The sequence below is a fragment of the Aotus nancymaae genome, unplaced genomic scaffold, assembly GCF_030222135.1.
Source record: "Aotus nancymaae isolate 86718 unplaced genomic scaffold, 86718_ANA_hifiasm-v0.15.2.pri h1tg000008l, whole genome shotgun sequence".
In the NCBI taxonomy this organism is placed as follows: Eukaryota; Metazoa; Chordata; class Mammalia; order Primates; family Aotidae; genus Aotus; species Aotus nancymaae.
In genome coordinates, this window is record NW_026988419.1 from 55,100,983 (window position 1) to 55,114,044 (window position 13,062).

A 13,062-nucleotide genomic window follows, 5' to 3' on the forward strand; every position below is an offset into this window, starting at 1 on the left:
TAATATAGCTTCTTCTACCTTCTGTTGACTAGCATTCAGATGGTATATCTTTATCCATTTACTTTTAGTTGACATGTTTTTATATTAAAGGTGGGTTTCTTAAAGACAATGTTTATTCGGGTCTTGTTTTTTGATCCACTCTGATAATCTCTGTATTTTAATTGGTTCATTAGACCATTTACATTCAAAGTGATTATTAATATAGTTGGATTATAGAGATGGAGGTCTTGCTTTGTTGCCCAGACTGGTCTCAAACTACTGGGCTCAGCGATCCCCCTTCCTTGGCTTTCCAAAGTGCTGCAATTGCTGGAATTACAAATGTGAGCCACTTTGCCTGGAGATATATATGTAAAGTATGTGTGTGTGTGTGTATATATATATAAAGTATGTATATATAAAGTATATGTATATATATGTGTATATATAAAGTATATATATATAAAGTATATATACATACTTTACATATATGTAATTTTACTGTATATACAAAATAGTTTTAAATATCATATGTATGTGTAAATCATATACATATATATGATTTTAAAGCTATTTTTTATTTGTTGCCGTTGTTTTTTGTTCCTATTTTTGCTTTCCACTCTTTATCTGCATTTTGTAGTTTTAAGTAAGCATTACATATAATTCAATTGCTTAGCATATCAGTTGTACTTTTTTTTACTTTTTAAAGTGGTTGCCTTAGAGTTAGCAATATACATTTATAAGTAATCCAAGTCCACTTTCAAGTCACATTCTACCATTTCATGGGTAGCATAAGTACTTTATAATGACAAAATAATCCTGATTCATCTCCCCTGTTCCTCGTATCATTGCTGTCATTTACTATCCTTATATACAAGTATATATAAGCATATGTGTACATAAACATATTTAACCATATGTATATATACATGCATACATAATTGAAAATATTGTTGGTGTTCTCTGGAACAAACTGTTATCTGAAGATCAATCAAGAATAAGAAAAATAACAGTTTCTATTTTATCTTCACCTATTCCTTCTCTGATACTCTTCCTTTCTTTATGTAGATGCATGTTTTTGACATATTATTTTCCTTCTCTCTAAAGAACTTCTTTTAACATTTCTTGCAAGGCAGGTCTACTGACGACAAACTCCCTCAATTTTTGTTTGTCTGAGAAAGTCTTCATTTCTACTTCACTTTTGAAGGATAATTTCACATGGTATATAATTCTGGGTTGGTGAGTTTTCTCTCAACAGTCTAAATATTTCACTCCACTCTTTTCTTGTTTGTATGGTTTCTGAGGAGAAGTGAGATATAATTCTTATCTTTGCTCCTCTAAAGATAAGATGTTTTCTTCCCTTGTTTTTTTTCAGGACTTCAACTTTGGTTTTCAGTAGTTTTAAAATGATAGTCTAGGTGTAGTTTTTTCAGCATTTATTCTGGTTGGCATTTTCTGAGCTTTTTAAATCTGTTGTTTGTTGTCCAACATTAATTTAGGAAAATTCTCAGTCATTACTATTTTAAATATTTTGTTTCTTATGCTACTTATACTCTGGTATTTTCGTCATACATGTATTACGCCTTTTGTAGTTGTCCACAGTTCTTAGAGACATTCTGCTCTGTTTTTTAAAATTCCAATCTTTTTGTTTGCTTTTCAGTTTTAGATATTTCTATTAAGATAGCCTGAAGCTCAGAGATTCTTTCCTCAGCTGTGTCTGGTCTACTAATAAACCCACTTAAGGCATTTTTCATTTCTGTTACAATATTTTTATTTCTAGCATTTCTTTTTAGTTCTTTCTTAGAATTTCAACCTCTCTACCTAGATTGCCAAATTATTCTTTCATACTGCCTACCTTTTCCATGAGAAACTTTAGCATATTAATCATAATCGTTTTAAATTTCTGGTCTAATAATTTCAACATTTCTGTCATATTGAAGCCTAATTTTGATGCTTGCTTTGTTTATTCAAACTGTGTTTTTTCCTTTTAGTATACCTTACAAATTTTATTGTTAGCTGGACATCATGTACTGAGTAACAGTAACCTAGTCCTAGTCCCTAAAGAGGTTGCTGCTCATGGATTTCTGCCTCTTGTAAGTTAGGATTCTCTGTATTTGCCTGCTCTTTCTAATTTTGGAGGCAATGATTTGTCCTATGACCTTACTTCCCTTACAGATCTAAGAACAATTGTTGATTTTTCAGTTTGTTCAGATTTTTACTTGTTCTTAGGACAGAGTGGCAACTTTCAAGCTTCTTACATGCTGGGCTGACAACCAGATGTTTAATTTGACTTTTAAAATCTAGAAGAATCCTATTATAAATTTAGACTGGGGGTAAGAAGGGTTCTGCTACAGAATTCCAATTACATTGTAAATCAATGTGTATATTATTTTGTCTTATAATGAAATTTGGAATATGAGGAAATCTTTTAATTTTTTAAGATTAAAATATTAATTTTTGGATTAAAAATTATTTGAGCTCTTTAAAATAAACAAATAAATATATAAATATAAAACATACAAAAAAAGAAATCCATTGATTAGAGTTGCCAAAAATTACTTTCTTTTAAGAAAGCATACTGATTATTCTGGGATTGTGCATGGTAAGCTAGGGCTGGAATAATGGATGAGCAAGGAGAAACTGGAAGAAGAGCAAGCCCTCTTCCTTATCTATGGCTGGATTTTATATTGGTATAAGTGGCATCCAAGGGGGAATGGAGGTCTGAAGCATTATGTACCCCAAATTCCAGGAAAGGAGCCCTGTTTGTTAAGACCTAAAGCAAAACTGAACATAAATTATGACTATAGAAAAGAAATCATTTTTATTAATTATACTCACTTGGTTGGATGAGAAAAGTAATATTTAAAGTGGATTTAGAAATGATAATCACTGAGATTCTTTATTACCCTAAAAAGCCCTTGAAAGTCTAGAAGTCTCCTTCAGAATTTTCATAGATGTCTCCATTGACCATCTCTCCAATTTCTGTATATAAGTACTTTCTTGAGGGCAAATTTTGAAGTTAAATTTCAAAAACTCATTTTTAGAATTTATTTTTAAAAATTAGTGATATAGTTTGGATGTTTTTGTTTCCTCCAAATCTCATGTTGAAATGTGATCCCCAGTGTTGCGGGTGGGTCCTGGTGGGAGGCATTTGGGTCATGGGGGCAGATCCCTTATGAAAGGTTTTGTGCCCTCCCCATGGTAATGAGTTACCATGAGATCTGATTGTTGAAACGACTCTGGGACCTCCCCTCTCTTATTGCCTCTCTCACCATGTGACATGCTTGTTTCCTCATGCCTTTTAACATGAATAAAAGCTTCCTGAAGCCTCACCAGAAGCCAGGCAGATGCTAATGTTATGCCTGTACAGCCTGCACTGTGAGCCAAATAAACCTTTCTTTGTAAATTACCCAGCCTGAGGTATTATGAACTATCACAATTAGTAATAATTATTTTTCAAGAAAGATTTTACATTCCTTTTTGATTTCAAGGTTAGATTTGTAACTATGCTAAAACAAGATTTAGGGAATTAGCCTATGGATTTATCTAGCATGTACAACATCATTCCTTTGAGAAAATATCCAGTAGAGCACACAGTTTAGAAATAGGCAAAGAGCTTGGGAAGATAATCTTTCCAAAAGTTGAGAACAATCCAATTGAAACTTCTCTGATTAAAATGAATAGTTATGAATAATAATATTAATATAACTGAAGGCCAATTAGGTATTTATTTTCCTTTGCAATTTAGAAATGCAGTTCTAAATTTTTTAAGCATTAGGAGTTAACAAGTAGCAAAACATGTACCTTACATATTATGTTATTTTATATACGTGTGTATGTGTATAAAATTGAACTCAATCTTTGTATGATGCTACTTGAGAAATATTGTTGTATTACGAAGTTGAGTAAAAAAGATTTTAATGTTGCTCATTAGTACTCATTGATGTTTCTTTTATACAATTTTGATTCACTAATGAAGGAAATAAAAGGGATATATTTTTATTGCCATTATTTTATGAGAGAGGTTATTATTTTAAAAGTATAATATTTAATGTATATTGCTAAAATTTAATTTTCTGGAAGTGAATTATTGCAGAAGAACTTTAAGACATGCTGTAATTTGTTCTCTACATGAGTATCTTTGTTAGTTTTATGTAACATTTTTTACTCACTGATTTCTTATATCAATAATAAAAATTTAATCATAAGAAAGAAGAGTTTCATTAGTAGAAAACTAGATGAAAAGAGGAACACTTTAGGTACACTTTTCCTTTCTTTAAAAATTTTTTTTTCTTTTTTTCTTTCTCAGTGTGAATAGGTACACTTTTCATATACTTCTCAGTTAGGATATTATGCAGTTCATAGATTAAATTACTATTCCATTTCGATTTAGGGAAATAATGCCTTAAAACAATTTCTAATTATATGAATAAATCCACCTCCATATAGAGACAGGAAGAAATGGAAAAAGCCAAATACATCAAATATCTTAAAACGTCAATTTAGAACATTTTATGTAGAATTCAAATAAATCTTTTTAAAAGGTGGTAATTATTTGATAGTAAAGATGCAAAGTCTAAAAGCCAATTAGTGGCTTTTCAAAAATGATTTTGCTGAGGTACAATTGAAACACAATAAATTACACATATGTAAGGGTGTAATCTGATAGGTTTTGACATATATATATATATAAATATATATATATATATACACACTTGAATTCATCACCATTAAGAGAATAAACACAGCCAGCAGCACCCAGAGTTTTCTTTTTCTTTTCTTTTCTTTTTTTGAAGATGAAGTCTTGCTCTGTCACCCAGGCTGGAGTGCAGTGGCGTGATCTCGGCTAACTGCAACCTCCGCCTCCTGGGTTCAAGCAATTCTCCTGTCTCAACCTCCTGAGTAGCTGGGACTACAGGCACCAGCCACCACGCCCGGTAATTTTTTTTTTTTTTTGTATTTTAGGAGAGATGGGGTTTCATCGTGTTGCCCAGGCTGGTCTCAAACTCCTAAGCTCAGGCAATCTGCCCACCTCGGCCTCCCAAAATGCTAGGATCACAGGTGTGGGCCACTGCACCTGGCAAAAGTTTTCTTATTGCCCTTTGCAATCCCCTCTACTTCCACTGCCCCCAAGGAACTGCTGACTTGCTTTCTGTACCTATAGATTAGTTTGTATTTTCTGAAGTTTTATATAAATGAAGTCACACAGCATATATCCATTTTTGTTTGAATTCTCTCACTTGGCATAATTATTTTGAGTTCATCCCCAATTGGTAGCTTTGTATCTCTGATTTCAAATAATTTTCAGGTGAAGGGAATTTTTATGTATGTATGAGGACAACATAAAATCTCTCTCATTAGAGGGCCAATCGATTAGAATTGTGAGTTGGAATCTGTAGGAGCCAAGGAACTACCAGAAAGTCACCTTTTTTTATAATGTCAGACTCCATATCAGTTGGGTTTTCTGTTGCAAACAAAGAAAACGTTTTCTGGAACTTATGAAAAGGAGGAATTTACTGGAAGGGTGGGAACTGACTTATGGGAACAAAAGAAAATGTGAACAACCAGGGCTCTGTAGTCCAATTTTAAGCCATATTTGAGCCTGAGGAAAAAGGAAAAAGCAGTAACACTGATACTGTCTTTAAAGTGTTGATATTTTGTTCATGGATTTTTGCATTAATTTTTATTTTTAAAAATATTACATTTGACTATTATTAACTTGATTATTGAGTTTTTTATTAACTTGATTATTGAGCCCTCTTAAATTTTTCGCTCCAGGTGAATGCCTCACTTGCCTCATCCCTTCACCCTAATCCTGGCCCTTGCTCTGCTAGATAAAAATTGGGGGAAACTCTGGATTCTAAATAGGCAAACAATGTATATTCTCTTTAGGATATGGCACAACCTCAGATCAGCTCCCACTGCATTGAACTTCACTGCTCAAGATTCAAATGCCAGGAGGCAAGAGGCTAATGCCCCTTTGTCACTGGCAGATGAGGGTGGGTCACCTTGCTTGACAGTTTTCCCAGAACGGCTGTTTCAAAAGAAGGTGGATGAGATGCCTGACAAGGGAAAACAGGAGATGTCAATTACAGATTCCAGGAAAGAAAAACAAAAAGGTGTTTAGCTGCAACTTATTGTTCAAAATCAAATCTTCATTAGAAAGCTATCAGAAAATGATTGAGAAAAGTAAGGTGCGAGTTATCCTTAAGTAGCAGGGTAATTTGACTTCCTTTTGGCATTCACAGGTTGACCTCTCTTTCTTTCTAGAAACAGGCTTTCTGCACACCAGGTCTCTGGGGTTCTCCTTTTATGACTTCCTTTTCTCAGTGCTTTTCTCTGGCTCTTTATCTTCTCCCCTTTCTTTAAGTGCACCTGGTACCCACTTTCCTTGACCCTGTTCTCTTTTCATTCTACTCGTTGCTCTGAAGAGTCTCATTCATTGCTCTGGCTTCTCTGGTCCTTTGTGTGCAAATATACTAATAAGATAACTGAGCACAAACTTCTTTCCTGAGCTTGTGACCCATATGCTCAATAGAAAACTGAGCCACAATCATCACCCACCTCATATGTAAACCTGTTTCTTATCATTTTTCCCCTTGTCTCAACCAGTGGTCCTAGCGTGTTTCCAGTGACTCAAGTTTAAAATATGTAATTCTAGACTTCCTCACTTTATAGAATTAATTCTCATTTTTGATGATACTCATTTCTGAATGTGTTTTTGGTTTGTTCGTTTTTTCCCATGTCATTACCTTAGTCCCATAACCTGTCATCTCCTGTTTGAATAATTTTCAATAGGCTCTTCATTGCCCTTTCTTCTTGCATGTTATGCTCTCTGATACACTTTTTGTACTTCTCCCAGAGTATTGTTTCTATAATTTATGTGTCATCCTCTTCTTAAAATCCTTCAAAAGTTCATTGTGATCTTTGAGATTGAGAGATCTATTCTTCTGCTTAAATAATGTAAAATAATTGAAACCATATAAAGTAGATACTTAGAATCCAATGGAATTGAATTAAAAACCAACCACCAGCCAGTAATCTCAGCACTTTGGGAGGCTGAGGTGGAAGGACTGCTTGAGGCCAGGAGTTTGAGACCAGCCTAGGCAATATAGGGAGACCCACTCACCACAAATTAGCCAGATGTGGTGACGTGTGCCTATAGTCCCAGCTACTTGGGATGATGAGGCAGGAGGATCCCTTGAGCCTAGGCAGTTGAGGCTGCAGTGAGCTGTGATTGTGCCATTATACTCCAACCTAGGACAACAGAGTGAAACCCTGTCTCAAACGAACAAGAAACACAAACAAGAACAAAACCAACAAAGGGAAACTTGGAAAATTCACAAATATATGGAAATTAGATTACATACTCCTCCCAAATAACCAATGGGTTAAAGAAAAATTGTAAGAGAAATTAGAAAATACTTTGAGATGAATGAAAATGAAAGCATGAATACCAAAATGCATGAGGTGCTGAGTGTTTAGTGGGAAATTTATAGTTGTAAATGCCTATAATAAAAAAGAAGAAAGATCTTCTTGGCACTGAAGAGGAAACTAAACCCAAAGCAAGTGGAAAAAAAAAGATTAGAGTAGAAATAAGTCAAATAAAGAATTAAAAAACAATTGAAAAAAAATCAATGAACCAAAAAGTTTGTTCTTTGAAATGATGAACAAAATCAACAATTCTTTAGCTAAATTAGCCAAGAAAAAAGAGAGAGAGATAAGTCTCAGATTGTTAAAATCAGAAATGAAAGAGGGAGCATCACTACTGATTTTTAAAAATTGAAAGAATTATAAAGAAATACTATGAATGACTATACACCAACAAATTATGTAACACAGATGAAATTGACAAATTCCTAGAAAAATACAAACTACCAAAATGGACCCAAGAAGAAACAGAAATCTGAATAGACCTATAACAAGTAATGAGACTAAATTAGGAATCCAAAAAACTTCCCACAAAGAATAGCTCAGAACCAGATGGCTTCACTGGTGAATTCTATCAAACATTTAAAGGAGAATTGCCAATCATTCGCAAACCTTCAAAAAAACAGAAGAGGAGGAAACACTTCCCAACTCATTCTATGAGGTGAGCGTTATTCACATACCAAAACCAGACAAAGACATCACAAGAAAACTACTGACCAAGATACTTTATGGATATGGATATGAAAGTCTTCAACAAAATACTGGCAAAGTAACTATTAACATATACAAACGATTGTATTCCATGACCAAATGAGAATCATCCCAGGAAGGCAAGGTTATATATATGAAAGTCAATAAATAATATACTATATTAATAGAATAAAGGACAAAAACTACATAATTATCTCAATAGACAGAAAAAAACATTTAAAATCAAGCAGCCTTTCATGACAAAAATACTCAAGAAACTAGGAATAGATGGAAACTTTTTACAACCAAAAAGGCATCTATGAAAAACCCAAAACTCATGCCATAGTTAGTGAAAGACTGAAAGCTTTCCCCTTACAATCAAGAACAAGGCAAAAATGTCTACTCTCATCATTTATATTTAACATTGTACTGGTGGCTCTAGCTAAAGCAATTAGTCAAGACAAAGAAATGAAAGGCATCCTGATTAAAAAGAAAAAAAGTAGATGTATTTCAATTTGCAGGTAACATGATTTTGTGTGTAGAAAATTCTACGGAATTCACTAAAAAGCAATTAGAACTAACAAATGAATTCAGAAGGTTGCAAGTTCATGTACAAAGTTACAAGATCATACATAAAATTATTTTTATACACTAGCAATGAACAATCTGAAAATGAAATTAAGGATACAATTTCCTTTGTAATACTATAACATACTTTAATAAAAGAAATATCAGACATCAATTGAAAACCACAAAACATTGTTGAAAGAAATTAAAGAAGTTTTAAACAAATAGAAAGACATCCATGCACATAGATTGGAACACTTTCTGTTGTTAAGATGGCAGTATTCCCCAAATTGATCTTCAGATGCAATACAATTCCTATAAAAATCCCAGCTGGCTTTTTGCAGAAATTGATTATCTGATTCTAAAATTCATATGCAAATGCAAGGGACTTAGAATAGCCAAAGTAATTTTTTAAAAAAGGAATAAAGTTGGAATTTTCACATTTCCCGATTTCAAAGCTAAAGTAATCAAGATAGTGTAGTACCAACATCAGGATAGACATAAAGATCAATGAAATATAAATGAGAGTCTACAAATAAATCCTTACATTTTTGGTAATTTTTTTTTTGCAAGGGTGAAAAGACAATTCAATGGGAGAAGGGTATTAATTTCAACAAATGGTGCTAGGACAACTGAATATTCACTTTCAAAAGAAGGAATTTGGATCCATACTTCACACTGTGCACAAAATTTTAGTAAAAAAGGATCAAAGACCCAAGTATAAGAGATAAAACTATACGATTCTTAGAATGAAACATAGGCATAAATCTTCATGGCCTTGAATTAGTTAATAGTTTCTTAGATATAGCAAGAAAAACATAGATAACAAAAGGAAAAAATAGCTATATTGAACTTCATCAAGATAAAAGCTCTTGTGTTCCAAAGGGCACTATCAAGAAGTAAAGACAGCCCACAGAATGGAAGAACATATTTGCAAGTCATATATCTCACAAGAGCCCAGAATATGTGAAGAACTCACAGCTGAAGAATAAAAAGACAATAGCTTAATTATAAAATGAACAAAAATTTGAATAAACATTTTTCCAAAGAAGATATACAAATGAGCACATGAAAAGATGCTCAACATCATTAGCCATTAGGGAAATATAAATCAAAACCACAAAGAGACACCACCTCTTGTTGTGAGTTGAAGTGTATCTCCCAAAGAGATATGTTGACCTTCTCACTCCTGGTACTTGTGAATATGATCTTATTTAGAAATAGGGTCTTTGCAGAGGTAATCAAGTCAAGATGAGGTCATACTGGATTAAGATGGACCCTAATTCACTATAACTGGAGAAGAGACACAGGGGAGAATGCCATGTGATGAGTCAGAGATTGAAGTGACATGCATCAATAAGCCAAGAAATGATTAGGATTACTAGGAACACAAGAAATAAGGGAAGGGCATGGAACAGCTTTTCCACTAGGGCCTCCAGAGAAAGCATAATGCTGATGATATCTTGATTTCAGGCTTCTAGCCCCAGAACTGTGAGAGAATAAATTTCTGTTGCTTTAAGCCACCTAGTTTGTGGTAATTTGTTACAGCAGTCCTAGCAAACCAATACACCACTTCATATCCACTATGGTGGCTATAATATTAAAAAGCTAGACAATAACAAGTGTTTGTGGGGATGTTAAATGGTACAGTCACTTTGGAAAACAGTTTGACAGTTCCTCAGAAAGTAAACATAGCCAGGTGATGTGGTACATACCTGTAGTATCAGTTACTCAGAAGGCTGAGGCGGGAGGATTGCTTTAGCCCAGAAGTTAGAGTCCAGTCTGGGCAGCACAATACCCCATACCCCTTCTCTCTCCCCGCTGCCCTTTTTTTTTTTTTTTTTTTTGAGACAGAGTTTTACTCTGTCACCCAGGCTGGAGTGCAGTGGCGCAATCTCGGCTCACTGCAACCTCTACCTCCTGGATTCAAGTGATTCTCTGCCTCAGCCTCCTGAATAGCTAGCGTTACAGGTCCCTGCCACCACACCTGGTTAATTTTTGTATTTTCATTAGAGACAGGGTCTCTCCATGTTGTCCAGTCTGGTCTTGAGCTCCTGGCCTCAAGTGATCCACCTTTCTTAGTTTCCCAAAGTGCTGGGACTACAGGCGTGAGCCACTGCACCCGGCCTGATACCCCACCTCTTAAAAAACAAAACAAAACATAGAGTTATCATATGACCCAGCAATTCTAAGTATATATCAAAGAGAGAAGAAAATGTATGTCTACCTAAAAAATTGTACCTGACTTTTTATAACAGTGCTAACAGGCAAAATGAGAGAACAACCCAAATGTTCATCAATCTATGCATTGTAGACAAAATGTGCTTTATCTATACAATGGAATATAATTTAGCAATAAAAAGAAATGAAGTACTAACGCATGCTATTACATGGATGAGCCTTGAAAATATTATGCTAAATGAAAGAATGCAGTCACAAAATATCATAGACTGTATGATTCCTTTAATATGAAGCATCCAGAATAGGCAAAACTGTGAAGGCAGAAAGTAGAATTCGTGGTTGCCTAAGGCTGGGAGTGAGGGATGGAGAGTGACTCCTAATGAGTATGGGATTTCATTTGGGGAGTGATGAAAATCTTCTAAAATTAGGTAGGGATGATGGTGGTACAACTCTGTGAATATACTAAAACCCACTGAATGTACACTCTAAATGAGTGAGTTTTATGATAGGTAAATTATATCCCAGTAAAGCTACTAAAAATAAAAGTCCATTTTTTTCTGTGGGTACTTCTTATTTTAGCTATGTAAAACTCACTCTGCTGTTTCCCAGCTCAGATCTTTATACATGCTGTGCTGAGAACTCTCTTCCCAACTTTGTCTACCTGGCAAATTCCCACTTAATCAACACTCAGTTTCCACATCAACCCTCCTGTGAAGCTTTTGTGCTCCAAGGAGAGCAGCACTTTAATGCATTGCCTCTTTCTTTGGTACTTGTGTAAAAACAGTTGCATGCTTTTCACTGTATCGACACTCTTTGTTTTCTTTTTGCTTGGTTCTCTTCTGTAGATGGTGTTCCTCCCTGAGGACAAAGAATGTATTTTACCACATTTGCGTCTATCCTGGGTGCTCATCACTCTGCCTGGCACATATCAAGCACTCAGTAAGTACTTGTTAAATTGAACAAAATAATTTGCAAGCATTGGAACAAAGCTCAGGAGTAAACAGCAAAGAAAGGGTTACCCAAGGTTGTGGTCATGAACAGCATTTCCTAATTAGACTGCTAAGAATGTGGTAATAACATGGCATTCAAGGCACTTGCAGTTATAAAAGCTCTCAAATCTACCCTTCTATCACCCTAGCTATACTTCCAAAAGCCAGCTAGCTTTGTGCTTTCATTCTTTCTTCCCTCCTACTTTTCTTTCCTTCCTCCTCTCTCTTCATTTTTATTTATAAGCCAACATATGCATATTTGTTCCTATTTAAAATTTTTCTGAATTTCCATTTTGAAGTAATTTTAGGCTCATAAAAAAATCGCAAATATCAAATAATTATCATATGCCCTTCACCAAGCTCCCTAATGTTAACATCTTATAGAACCACAGTACAATGAACAAAACCAGGAAATTAATATTTATGCAATACTATTAACTAACTTACTGACCTAAATTTTAATTTTGCCAATTGTTCCATTAATGTTCTTTTTCTGGTCCAGGATCCTATACAAGATCAGAGTCATGCCTTCTTGATCTCTTCCAATCCTCTAATCTGAGGCAGTTTTCCAGTCTTTCATGACCTTGACACTTCTATGGAGTACAGGGCAATTATTTGAAGAATGTCCTAAAATTTAACAAAGGCCTATGAGACACTTTTGTAGGCACTGTGCTAGGTTCGGAAGTACTTTAGTTTAGGTTCAGTCTTTGCCCCCAGGAAGTTGATCTTATTGTGGAGAGGAGCTGAGATGCACAAATTAACAGGTATTTACAATGCAGTGTAATAAATGCTCTAATAAGGGTAAACACTGAGTATGGAGAGGACATCAGAAGGGGCAACTGGGTATGCCTTGGGAGACCTGGAAAGACTTCTTGAAAGAAATGACATCTAAACAAAGAACAGAAGCATGAGGAGTGGTGACCCAGACAGAAGGTGGGGGCCCTAGAGAGAAAGGTGGTCCAGGCAAAATTTAATCCATCAAGTATAACAGAAAACTGCAGTCATTTTAAGGAATAACCTAAATACTCCTCTTAAAAATCTTTATAATCAGGACCACATTTGAACATGTTGAAGAAATCTGCTGTGACCTTTTCTGTCTTGTCAGAATTCATTTAAAAACCCTTGACATTCTGACATTCATCCTGGTACTTTGACAATTTTAGAAGTTGTGTTGTTAAAATTGACTTTAAGAAGCATAATAAATGTGAAGCTAAAGAAGAAAAAATGA

General features: G+C 34.5%; 1 long non-coding RNA gene across 1 annotated transcript in view; it reads left to right on the plus strand.

The window, feature by feature from the left end:
* The window catches only part of LOC135273662 (uncharacterized), a 98,166-nt gene that overhangs the window by 36,212 nt on the left and 48,892 nt on the right, over window positions 1–13,062 (plus strand). The window contains exon 3 of the long non-coding RNA XR_010341454.1: window positions 11,691–11,784. This is a non-coding gene — a long non-coding RNA (uncharacterized LOC135273662). The remainder of the gene's footprint in view (window positions 1–11,690; window positions 11,785–13,062) is intronic.